Below are 13,376 nucleotides of genomic sequence, written 5' to 3'. Positions count from 1 at the left end.
AGATTTTCTGGAGGAGGACAGACATTTGTTTAGAACTCTTAAAGATGTCGAAGAAGCTCCTTTAAGCAATTACTTTGGTGTTCCTCCACCTCCAAAGAAATGTCAGATGGAGTCCGAACCACAAAAGAAGCGCGTATTCTAGGAAAAGTGGTTGCAGGAGGTGAGCTGGCTTTAAACAAATGATGAACGCACAGAGATGTGGTGCAGAATGTGCCATGAAAATCCCACTCTAGCGGACAAAAACAGTGCCTTTTATATGGACGCAAACGCGCGTTGCAACTTCTTATCTGGTGCGCGTCTTTTATTTTGACAGTGAATGCGCACATGCGGACCACTTATGTGCACCCGTGTAAATAACATAATGTTCTGCCGGGTGTGTTGTTGGTTTCCCTCGATTTCTCAGTCGACAAGTGCCTTTGTTACTGGGACAAGTAATTTTAAGAAAGGCCCCCATTAGAACCCATGAGAAATACAAGAAATTGATTATTGCTCAGTCTGCAAATAATATACTAAAAATCAACCTGAAAAATCTGTTTAGAACAGCCTACCATGTTGCAAAGAGTGAACTACCACTGGCAAAATTTAGCAGTCTTTGAAAACTTCAAAAAGCAAATGGCCTAGATCTTGGTTCCACTTGCCTCTAACCTGTGATTTCAGTGGAAATTTCAAATTCAGGATCTGACACAGACTGATTCCTGTTGTACAGTTCTTACAGTTCATAGAAATTTCTGTTCAATTACAACCAAGTGTTTGAGTTGATGATTGTCATTTTTATACAATATTGTAATTTGTGGTTCAACAATTTTTTGATTAATGTTTTGTTTCCGTTACAATATCATACATTAAAGTATAATATTGTAACGGAAACAAAACATAAAAAAATGCTCCCTTTTTTACTCGGGCTACTTAAATTTATTTTGGGCTAGTAAATCTAGTGTTGAAGTTAGCTCGGTGCTTACCTTTAGATGAGCCCACAAACCGAGAGAAACTCCGTGATGAAGCTGGAACTCTTTCCAAACAGGAAACAGGTCAGGGAGCAGAGACCCACGTGATTCACGCTGATCTCAGCTACGATCCAGGAGACAAGGGTGTGCAGATCGATGCAGATATCGATCCAAACGTTGGTAGTGGTATATGATCGATACTTTAGTTTGTTTCTCTCCTGGAGGTTCACTATTTACTCGCTGTGGATGAAAAAGCAGCTCTGTCTGTGTGAACACCTCTTCTTATGCGGCAGACGCACTTTGCTCCGCCCCCTTCTTCCTGCCCTGCTGGGATTTGTTACTGTGCCGTCACGTGACTCAGATGCACTCAGAAGACGCATTTGGACTGCAGAGAGAGAGAAAGAGGAGCAACATGTGCAGATATTTTATGACTGTAAATGAAAATGCTGGAGAACAGCTGGAAGGCTGTCAAGCCACAGGGGACCACAACAAGCTGTAGAGTTCAGCTTATTTTTCACACCTCAGTTAAATGCTTTGACTGAAGTCTCACTGCACACACTCAAACTTAGTGTTTGTGTACACCTTGGTCATTATAACCTGACACTGATCAGTGCTGCTCTGACGACCACACTCACATCCATGTAATCATTTAACTGGGATGATCTGGATTTACTGCACAATGCTGAATGTGTCCTTACAGTACAGGGAATAACTCTCTCTGTGTTCCTGTAGAGAAACTCTGGGTTTGTGTGCTGACGAGCATCACTCACAGTATGATACAAAGGCTCACTCATACCTTTCCACACATGTGACAAATTCAAAAAGATGCTGAAACCTTTAGAACATCATAAACTACACATTGTTGTACTCTTTTAGGATGGAACAGCTTTCAGATTTATTTACTCTTAAAGGATAAAAGATGTTTTTAAGAATTTTGCATTCAAGAGGAGAATGTTTAAATAAGTAATGTAAATGAGAATTTCAAAGTTGGTGGCTGCAGTATATACAAATTGGTGTATCTCAAAAATAAAACTAGACAATCAAAATTAATTTGGAAACTGTTTTATGCAACTTTTTTACATTTACAATTTTCAGGGATGAACCTCTGAAATTACTTTAACTAGAAAGTTGTGTAAAAATACCACTATTGCAATTTATGTAGTTACTGATGACTTAATGCATACATATGATTCAAATTTGGGATATAATGGTTGTATTGATGTATAGCAACTTAAAATACTCCCAGAAATGGCACTTGTTAAAATCTCCCAATTCTTTTAATCTTTGGGCTGAAGGAAGGACAATACTCTGTGTATAAATGCTCAATCAACAATACTTTATTTTCATACAATTCAAAACTTAAGAGCATAAGAACCATCATGATGGGGAGACCTGCCTGCAGAGGGTCACAGCAAGTCTCAAAATGGTGACGGGTTACTCAGCTTCTTATAGCCTCTAGTGGCCCCCACCCAGTCATAAAAAGCCTAAACATTCACATTCTTTCTCTCTTACGGCGCCTAACTTATGACCTCGGCTCCCTGTCTTTCTGCTCTCTGGAAAGGTGGGGGTATGGAATGTGGTCAGTCTCTCCTGTCCTAGACACAAGGTCTCCTGCACACAACATTTCTTTTTATGATTCAGCAGTAAAACATGTCAAGAAACAGTGTAACACATTCACTGCAGATCAAGGGTACAGAGTGATGCACACTTATCTAATGAACTACAAAATGATGATGTTCTTTTAACCCAGAAGTATAATGGGAACTAGACTACGTACACAGCACACAATCTAAACTAAAGCATAATATATGTCCTACAGCTGTTAACATAATTCAACTACCTTGACTACAGGCATAAAATAACATATGTTTTACTAATAATCTCACAATTGCCCCTTTGATGTCTTTTCTCAAAGAGATCACTTACAACATACACTCCAGGGTCGCAAGGTCCACGTTCTTCTTGGTCCTGAGGCCCTCTGTCCCCCTTTAACGGGTCGACCATATGTAGGATGACCTCTGTGATTAGCAGTTCAGATGCAAGAAAAACTATGATTACAAGAACAAAATACAGATGACACTCCCATTACTCCCCAATTCTCCCACAGCTTTATTTTGGTGCTCCAGTTTCCCACCCCCATTTTGGTGCCACCTTATACCTTTCAAATGTACTTAGACTAGAACCTCTGTCTAAGGAGCTTTTAACCTTTATTTTATTGCTGCAGCTACCAGTATCTTCCAGTTGGGTGATTCTCAGCTTCTTTCTTCGACCTCCGGGGTTAGACCACCTTTTAGTCGTTGCACAGATCAGGGGATCATTCTGCCCCGATTTCAAACAAAGATCTGCGTATTTCGGGGTCACCGCTGTGTCCCCCTTTTTGCCAAAAGCCTCTCGAACCCCGTTGGTCTGGTGTTCCTAGATTTTCGCCAACCCCTTCCTGGTTATTGCTGTATTTATGGGATCCATCTTCTCGAGGAGCCCAAACGCCATGACACTTGACCCCAGTTGCTGTCTCGGCAGTCCCTACGTCTGTCTCTGCTGTGAAAACTCCTCATATCTCCGTGACTTCGTCTGGTGTCTGTTCCTTTCTCTGTAAGAGACAGAAAACCAAAACACCTCTCTCCCTAGCCTTGATAATCTAATGTTATTATCCGTTGTTCTTCTAGTGATTCAAATTTGGTTTAAAATATCATGCTCAGGACTCTCTGACCATAAGCTTAAGTTTTACCATACCTAAATTATTAAGCACACAAATAAAGTCATAAAATGTTCATAAAACCATTGTTTGATGTTCAGACTCAAAAAAAGAGAAAAGGTTAGTGACATCATATCTCTATTTTGAATGTGACAAGTCTACCGTTCCCCTGTTATTCATAAATATTGTTAAAGTTTTGGTGATTCTCCTCTATAAAATGTAATTAACTTTTTACAGTGGCCTGCTATGGTTAATAGTAACACATTCTAGTCATAAGTGATCTCAAAAGTTTTCTCCACTGTAGCATTTGGCATTCCCAATAATATAACATGATACCTTAATCAAAACACAGCTAATAAAGCACAGTTTTCTTAATGCAAACATCAGTAACTCAAAATTAGCAACCAAAGGGTTAAATCTGCAGCCCTACACTCTCACGTGAAGTTACCGTCTCCTCCTCCAGTCTCTCTTATCCTCCTGCTCCTGGAAAAACAAAACAAAACAAAGTGAAGCATCCACCCTTCTCTTGCCGGCTGGGTGAATTGTTTGTCAGCATTTACTAATCCTAAAGTTCGTGCAGTCTTTGTCTCAGTATCAAGTCAGTCCATCACAGTCCAGTCACATACATTCATTCACACACATCCATACCGGATGTTGCTGATAATGGAGTCTCATGCGCGACCTATTCGAGCATCCATCACCAGCAAGATGACGTCATCATTTTAAAAGGAAAACAATTCCTTGTTTTTTGTCCATTCTGAGGTGACTTCTGACCTCAGTTGCTCCTTCGGTCTCGGTCACGCCCTTTTCTCTGTCGTGTTGGTCCATCACTGTCCTGCACAGTGTGAATGCAGAGTTATCAAGGTCAGCATTCTTTTGTTCGGCCTTACTTTTCATTCGGGCTTGGCGGGCGTCTCGTCACAGCTCTGTCAGCTGAAGCTGTCGGAGAATTTTCCCCCGTGTAGTGAAACGGGCCTTAGGTTTAGTGCTCTCCGTCTCTGCTGCATGAGATCGCATTCCTGCAGCACTGCTGTCATTTTCAGTTTGTTGTTGTGGGTCCAGCTGTTGCAGCATTTGGTCAGGGTCACGTAGAGGGGAGAGCAGGAGTCCAGGTCAGCCTCGGCTTCCAGGGCCGGCAAAGCAGCCTGTAATTAAACATAAAGAGAAAAAAACAAAAAACAAAACAAAACAAAAACAAACAGAAGTGTACGAACAGGAAAATGATGTTGTGTTGGCTGTGTTACAAAGAGAGGGGAGAAACACCGGGCCAGGCCCTGTGTCAGCCTTCTCTCCCCCTTTTTTTTTCTCTTCCTCATGATATAATTAACTCATAACCCACCAAGTTGACAGGACAACATGCACATGTTCAAAGTCTTAAGATCATGTTTGAACTCACAAAAGAGAATTTTCTTTCTGTCAGTAATCACTTGTGTTGTTCAGAAAACATCTCACAATTTGACTCTTAACCACTAAATTTGTTATTTCATCACTGGTTGGTCATACCAGTGTCTTTATTTTCTCTTTCCTTGAAGTTAAATTGACAGCTTCAAACCTCTATTCAATGTACTGAACTTACGGCCGCATCTCCGAAAGAGATTCTAATATCTTATTGCTACAGAAGCCAGTCTTAGACAAAGTTAAATGTGGAAAGTAACGTGAGCTGCAACTAGACTCAACGTAGTATGTTATTAGTATCTTGCTAGAAGCAGTTCATCTGACACACTGGAATTCAGCCTCAACTTATGTTGTTAGTATTTTGCGCCGAAAACCAGACACCGACAAATTTAATGTGAAAATTCGTGCAACTCAGCGAACAGATTAATTTGGAAAGCCCAATATGCACATTTGGTATTTATAATACAACATAATACAATAATACAACTCAAAATGGTGATGGGTCACTTAGCCTTTTATAGCCTCTAGTAGCCCCCACCTAGTCATAAAAGCCTAAACATTCACATTCTTTCTCTCTCCCGGCGCCTAAGTTATGACCTCGGCTCCTTGTTTTTCTGCTCTCTGTAAAGGTGGGGGTATGGAACGTGGTCCGTCTCTCCTATCCTAGACACAAGGTCTCCTGCACACAACATCCTCTTCATCTTTCAACAGTATGAAATGTCAAGAAACAGTGTAACACATTCAACAGTGTCGAGTAATACAGGTCAATCCAATAGATCTAATGATTTTCACTCTTTTAAGTCAGAAGTATAATGCAAACTAAAACTACATACAGAGCACACAATCTAGACTAAAGGATATTATATGATCTACAGCAGTTAACATAATTCAACTACAGATATAAGATAACGACCGAGACTGTCCAAGTTGGGGCTCGAACTGGCAACCTTCCGATTACGAGGCGAACTCCCAACTCTTGAGCCACGATCGCCCCATATAAGCAGAAATCATATCGATCCAGAGGCACACTTATCAATTCAAGTAGACACAAACCTCAAGCTTATCAAATTTATTATCATGTAATTTATTAACCAACTGGATGAAAGATCAACCAAACATATTTGCAGAAAGTAACAAGGAATGAATATTGGGTAACAGTACTGAACATGTCCTGAGTGTGTTTGGATGTTAGTGTGCACGTGTGTGGGAGTTTTCTGTGAAAACAAACTTGTGTGACCTTTTTGCCACAATCTCTGTGGCTGTGGGTGCTGTCTGTTGATTGAATGTGAAATGCTTTGTATTAACCTCCTAAGACCCGAACTCTTCCACGACATGCATTTTTAATTTCTCTTTGATATTTGGGCATATTGGGGCCTGATGAATGCAAAAACAAAGAATTTCCAGATTTTTTTGTATACCTTATTTTTTTTTAAGAAAAATGAGGATATTCATTTGAAATTTTGATAGAACAGTAGCAGTATAATGTCCTCGTAAGTGGATATCAGCCCCATGTAGAGCAAAATTGAGTATTTTGGTCAAAATAACCAAAAATGTGATGTCCACATATGTGGACGGCAGGTCCTAGGAGGTTAAAGCACTCACAGGTCACAATTTGTTTTGCTGTGCACTGGCAGCTGACGTCCCTGTATGTCACTTCTCCTTGGGAAATGAGAACTGGCTGATGTATCCTCAGTGGATGGAACTGATGGCCCATCTTTAGCCATCTCCAGAACTGCTTTCTCAACTGCTTCAAACAACTTGATTGCCATTTCTGCCTTTTCAGAATCAAAGAGACTTTATTAATCCCAGAGGGAATCTGAGTTGTCATAGCAGCTAATATACAACAATCATCAAGGCAAGGCAAGGCAAATTTATTTATATAGCACAATTCAACAACAAGGTGATTCAAAGTGCTTTACAGAGACATTAAAAACAAAATAGATAAAAAGCATGATTTAAAATTGATTAAGACAAGCAAACAAACAAACAAACAAACAAACAAACAAACAAAACAGTATATAAAATCAAAAGTCAAAACAGTAGATAAAATCAGTAGTTAGAATGTAAATTTTGAAATTTAAGCTTAAAAGTGTGGATTTGGTGCTTTATTCAAAAGCAGCTGAGAACAGGTGAGTCTTCAACCTGGATTTAAATAAACTGAGTGTTTCAGCTGTTCTGAGGCTTTCTGGGAGTTTGTTCCAGATATAAGGAGCATAAAAGCTGAATGCAGCTTCTCCGTGTCTGGTTCTGACTCTGGGAACTGATGACCTGAGAGATCTGGAAGGTTCATACTGGGTCAGGAGGTCACTGATGTATTTTGGTCCCAAACCATTCAGAGCTTTATAGACCAGCATCAGAACTTTAAAGTCTATCCTCTGACGGACAGGCAGCCAGTGTAAAGACCTCAGAGCTGGACTGATGTGGTCCACTTTTTTGGTCTTAGTGAGGACTCGAACAGCAGAGTTCTGAATGAGCTGTAGTTGTCTGACTGATTTTTTAGGTAGACCTGTAAAGATGCTGTTACAGTAATCAAGCCTACTAAAGATGAATGCATGGACTAGTTTTTCCAGGTCCTGTTGAGACATCAGATCTTTTATCCTTGAAATATTCTTGAGGTGATAGTAAGCTGATTTTGTTATTGTCTTAATGTGTTTTTCTAAGTTTAGGTCTGCATCCATCACTACACCCAAATTTCTCACCTGGTTTGTGGTTTTTAGGTGTATAGATTGAAGTTCTCTGGTGACCTGTAATCGTTTTTCTTTGGCTCCAAAGACTATTACTTCAGTTTTGTTTTTGTTTAGCTGGAGAAAATTGTGGCACAGCCAGTCATTAATTTCCTCAATGCATTTACCAAGAGCCTGTACAGGGCCTCGGTCTCCTGGTGACATTGTTATATATATTCGTGTGTCATCTGCATAGCTGTGATAGTTTATTTTGTTGTTCTTTATAATCTGTGCCAGTGGGAGCATGTAAATGTTGAACAGAAGGAGTCCCAAGATGGAACCTTGGGGAACTCCACATGTGATACTTGTCTGCTCAGATGTGAAGTTACCTATTGATACAAAGTATTTCCTGTTTTCTAAGTATGTTTTGAACCAGTTTAGTACAGTTCCTGAAAGACCTGCCCAGTTCTCCAGTCGTTTGAGTAATATGTTGTGGTCAACTGTGTCTAATGCTGCACTGAGATCCAGTAAAACTAATACTGACATTGTTCCACTGTCTGTATTCAGACATATGTCATTAAACACTTTGGTCAGAGCGGTTTCAGTGCTGTGGTTCTGTCTAAAACCTGACTGGAAGGCATCATAGCAGTTATTTTGTGTTAAGAAGTAATTGAGCTGTTGAGAAACTGCTTTTTCAATGATCTTACTTAAAAATGGGAGATTTGAGATCAGCCTGTAGTTATTCATTTGTGTCTTGTCAAGATTGTCCTTTTTCAGTATAGGTTTAATTACAGCAGTTTTTAGTGGTTCTGGAAACACACCTGATATTAAAGAGAAGTTTACGATCTGTAACAGGTCTGACTCCAAAGTCTTTGAGACCTTTTTGAAAAAACTTGTTGGCAGGACATCTAAACAGCAAGAGGAGGAATTCAGTTGACCTAAGATGTCGTCCAGGTCTTTGCTGTAAATAGGGTGAAACTGGTTCATGGTATTTAAACAGTTTTTCGGTGGACACAGTACATATCCTGGGTCTGCTGTTGATGTACCAATTGCTTGTCTAATCTTTTGGATTTTTTCTGTGAAGAATTTGGCAAAGTCATTGCAGGCCATGGTCGAATGAAGTTCAGCTGCCACTGACACAGGAGGGTTTGTTAGCCTGTCAACTGTAGAAAATAAGACCGAGCATTATGGCTGTTTTTGGTGATGATGTCAGAGAAGTAGGACCTCCTTGCACTCCTCAGTTGTAAATTATAATTGAGAAGTTTCTCTTTATAGATGTCATAATGAACCTGGAGGTCTGTTTTTCTCCATCTGCACTCAGCTTTCCTACACTCTCTTTTTTCATTTTTCACCAGTGTGGAGTTTCTCCATGGAGACTTCTTCCTTCCAGAGATAAACTTCACCTTAATGGGAGCAATAGTGTCCATTACATTTAACATTTTAGCATTGAAGCTAGTGACGAGCTCATTGACTGAACCTCTGGACAGGTCAGGTGTTAATGGGAAGACCTGGTTAGAGATCTCACTACTGTGTTCGGTTATACACCGTTTTGTGATCACTGCTGTTGATATATTTGTGTGGGCTGAGATTTCACTTTCAAAGAAAACACAGTAATGACCAGACAAGCCCACATTAGAAACAGTAACCTTTGAAATGCTCAGGCCCTTGGAGATCAGTAGGTCAAGAGTATGTCCTCTATTATGTGTGGCCTCTGTTACATGCTGAGTCAGCCCAAAGTTGCCCAGAGTGTTACACAGGTCTTTAGTCCCTTTGTCCTGAGGGTTGTCCACATGGATGTTAAAATCCCCAACAATAATTACACAGTCGAAATCAACACAGATCACAGACAGCAGTTCACTGAGGTCATTAAAAAAGTCTGTGCAGTATTTGGGAGGCCTGTAAACATTAAGAAACACAACTTTGGATGGGGCCTTCAGCTGTAACGCCACATATTCAAAAGACTGAAAACTTCCAGGAGATAGCTGCTTACATTGAAATGATTCATTAAATAAGACAGCAACCCCTCCTCCTCTCCTGCTCACCCTGGCCTCACTGATAAAACTGTAGTTAGGAGGGGTCGTCTCGATGAGAACAGCTCCACTGTTACTTTGGTCCAACCAAGTTTCAGTTAAAAACATAAAATCAAGGCTGTGCTCGGTGATTAAATCATTAATTAAAAATGTTTTCCCAGCTAAAGATCTAATGTTTAATAAGGCCAACTTAAGTGTTTTAGAGGTATTATTTGCCCCCTCGTGTTTGGGAGCAGTCTGTGGCACACAAGGTATGTTTGCTATATTTAAAGATCTTTTAGAGTGCAGCTCTCTGTGTTTTGACCAGGCCACATGTCTTCTTCTGTCACCTAAAAGTACAGAAATTTTAAAACCTTCTAGTAAACAGGGTCCCAGCTTCTCCTGGGAAAAGTCACCACTGCCATAATCCTCACAGCCTGGACCCTCCACACATCACACATCAGACTGCGGAGACAGAGCATGAAGGTGGTAAGGAGGAACTAAGGGGGGCGAGGCTGGGCAATGTAACTTCGATTGCTCTGCTGAGGGCGGGGCTCGATGGCGAACCTTTGGCTGCTCTGGTGGGGGGTTTATGGGGGACAAAAAGGGATTGGGCCGGGGGGTAGATCTGAGCCCAGCATTGACCCGCTCCATCATCTCCTCAGTGAATTTCAGGTGTGGGGAGGAGGGAGAAAGGGAGGAGGAGGAGGGTGAAGGCCTATCAGGGGTTTGGGGGACTGGGGGAGGTCGTGGTCCCTGGTCCTGGTCGTTGGTGTTGTTGAGAGAGTTGGAGGCAAGTAGGGACCCCTCTTCTTGCCTCAGACATCTCTCCTTTCTGAGGCTCTTCCCGGGTGGGGGCAGATGGAGCTCCTCCTCAAGGTTTCTGCTGGGCTTTGTCAGTTCTTGGAGTACTGTTTGTTCCTCTTTATGAGATAACTCCTCGTTTATCTCAGCCTTGGCACCAAGCACAGATGGATGACGTATGGAATAAAACAAGTTGGAGGTGAACAGTTTCACCCCTGACTTGTTAAAATTAAATCCATTTGCTTTAAACAGATGCCTGCGTTCCCAAAAATATTAAAGTTGTTGATAAAATGCACTGAGTGGTCAATACATGCTGATATAAGCCATTTATTCAGTGCAAACAATCTGCTGAATCTCTCGTCTCCTCCTCTGACGGGCGGTACAGGCCCACTGATGAATACAGCTGCATTCAGAGAGTTTATAGTATTTAATAATCCAGTAAAGTCCCGTTTCAGAGCCTCCGACTGTTGTTTGGAGACATCGTTTGACCATGTATGCAGAACAATATTTGTCACAGTTTGATATTCATCTGCAATCTGAAGAATTCTCTCCTTCAGGTTGTTGACCATATCCTTAGGAAAGCAGAGGACTTTAGTGTTCTTACTGCACATCCTTTGTACATCCTTTACGGCAGAGTCACCCAAAATCAGAGTTTCAGGCCTAGCCTTTAGCTTTCCCTGTGGCCTTTTACTTTTCAACAGATTTTCAGACCTTACTTCGCTACTTTTAGGTGGATGGTTGTCCGATATAGATCCAGGGTCCTTTGATAGTGGAGAAAATCTGTTCTGCAGTTTCACATTCAGTTGTTTTGGAGGTTTGCTGTTAACCTTCCTATTCACGGTTGTCCAGTCCTGTTTCCTCCCGTATACAGGGGTAGAAGAGCTTCTCTGTCTCGTAGGAAGTGAAGGCCAGTCGGTTTCAGAGAGTTCAGCTCGCTGTGCTCTGCCTGTGATACGTCCTCCCCCTTCCAGGAGACATGATTTATGTCTTGGTTTTGCGCCAAGACAGTCCAAGGGGGGATTATCGCTTGAGGATTTATAATAATGATGCACAGAGTCTACTTTCTTGGTCATGTTATCTGTGCTCCTTAGCTGTGTACTAGCTTGCTCGTCGCCATTGCTTTGAATCAAAGGCAAGGTTGTTTCATTTCCACACAGTCCATTTACCTCCATGTTTACTTCTAAGCGATGATTTTTTGTCTCCAGTACTGCAATCTTCTGCAGGAGGCTGTGGTAGTCATCTGTGGAGAGGGAAGGCATCTTGTTGCTAGTTAGCCTAGCGGTTAGCACTTTACCAGGCTATTGAGGCTGTTCGGTGTCCAGACGCTGTAATCAGGCTTCAGCTGTGTCTAGGCCACAGACACACAGAACGCTGAGGATAAGGTAAATAGAAATGTTGCTGTTTCTGTTAAGAACACTATAGTCCTAATGATCTATAAGTGTCCAGAAGCTCTCGCAGGTAAGCTCATACAGAAAAAAGGGAAAAAATCAGCATAAAAATCAATAAAAATCAATAAAAGAAGCAAAGCATTTGAAGAGCAGAGAGAGGAAGCGTCCACACTCACGAAAGGGGCGAGATATATCAAGCACTCATATAAAATTGTGCCACACAGTAAACAGTTCTGAACAGCATCTGAAATTTCCTGTTGCTGACAAGACAGTTGGTGCTATTTCTGTGCTGTCCTCTTGAGGGTTCATCCCACACCATCCAGTGGACCCCTTCTGTGGCTCGCCGTTTCATGTCCCAGCAGTGAATACTAGTTTAAACAGTTCAGTAGAAAACATAAAACAATTCCCTCTCTGTCTCTATTGAAAGCATCACTGCAAAAGTGGATTGTGAATGTGCCCTCTGCATGTACTTGAGCACTGGTGACAAGTGCTGCCAGATTGCTGGTGGGCCCTTAAGTCTTGATGGGGACACTGTGCAGAAGGACGTTGGATGGGAGGATGTATGTATATAAAGCACATCTGTGTGCTGGTGTGATGTTCTGAAGTGGACTGCTTGTATCTCTGTGCTATATTTTCAGAGCTCATTTTCAGAGGTCAACATGAATCAAGTCTTCATGTGCTTTCAAGCCTCGTCTCTTTTTTGATTGTTACTCTGGATGTTTTGCCACTGGGGCCATTCTTGTGCTCCTAATCCACTACTGCCTGCTGGAGATAAGTCACTTGACTCTCTGCATTGTACTGGATGGAGACTGGGAAAGGAGATCTTTGCACTCAGAACATTCTCCGTACATGCAGTTTGTTTTCTGTGTGATGTCTTTCACAAGATCATCCAGATCGACAGTGATCACTTTCAAGTGGTGAAGCTTCTGCACAACAACCCAGATTCTCATGCATTTTGCACATATATGTGTCCCAATAAGTCTCGAGGGGTAACAAGGTGCAGTTCAGTTTCTTTTCTTTCCTTGATATTATGGGATGTCCTTCTCCACCTTTGCATTGACTTCATATCAGTATTTATTTATATCACGAAACTGAACATAAATCTCAACAACTCGAGTAATTTTAACTGTACAACTTAAAAATCAGGTAAATAGAGTAAAATCAACAAATATTCACATTAATAAATCATTTAATCCATTGACTCTACTCACTCCTGTAACTGGTACTCAGTCTACTCTTTATATGAGTAACAGGACTGAAAGTAATAGCAGTGAGTTTTTAGCATACAGTTTGCAATATAGCCACATGGCATCCTTGCTAGTATGAGGACAGTGAGCACAATCTAATGATTTTCCCCAACATTGTATTTTTAAAATAATCAAATAACTACTAAGATATAACTAAGGTAATGGGGCTGTATGTTGATATTCAGTCATAGTTAAAATATCAAATAAATGAGAAGACGTACTTTTGGTCTT

This window comes from Pelmatolapia mariae, linkage group LG3_W (genome assembly GCF_036321145.2).
Source record: "Pelmatolapia mariae isolate MD_Pm_ZW linkage group LG3_W, Pm_UMD_F_2, whole genome shotgun sequence".
NCBI classification, from domain to species: domain Eukaryota; kingdom Metazoa; phylum Chordata; class Actinopteri; order Cichliformes; family Cichlidae; genus Pelmatolapia; species Pelmatolapia mariae.
The sequence above is the reverse complement of the archived record's forward strand: the minus strand, read 5'-3'. Positions refer to the sequence as shown.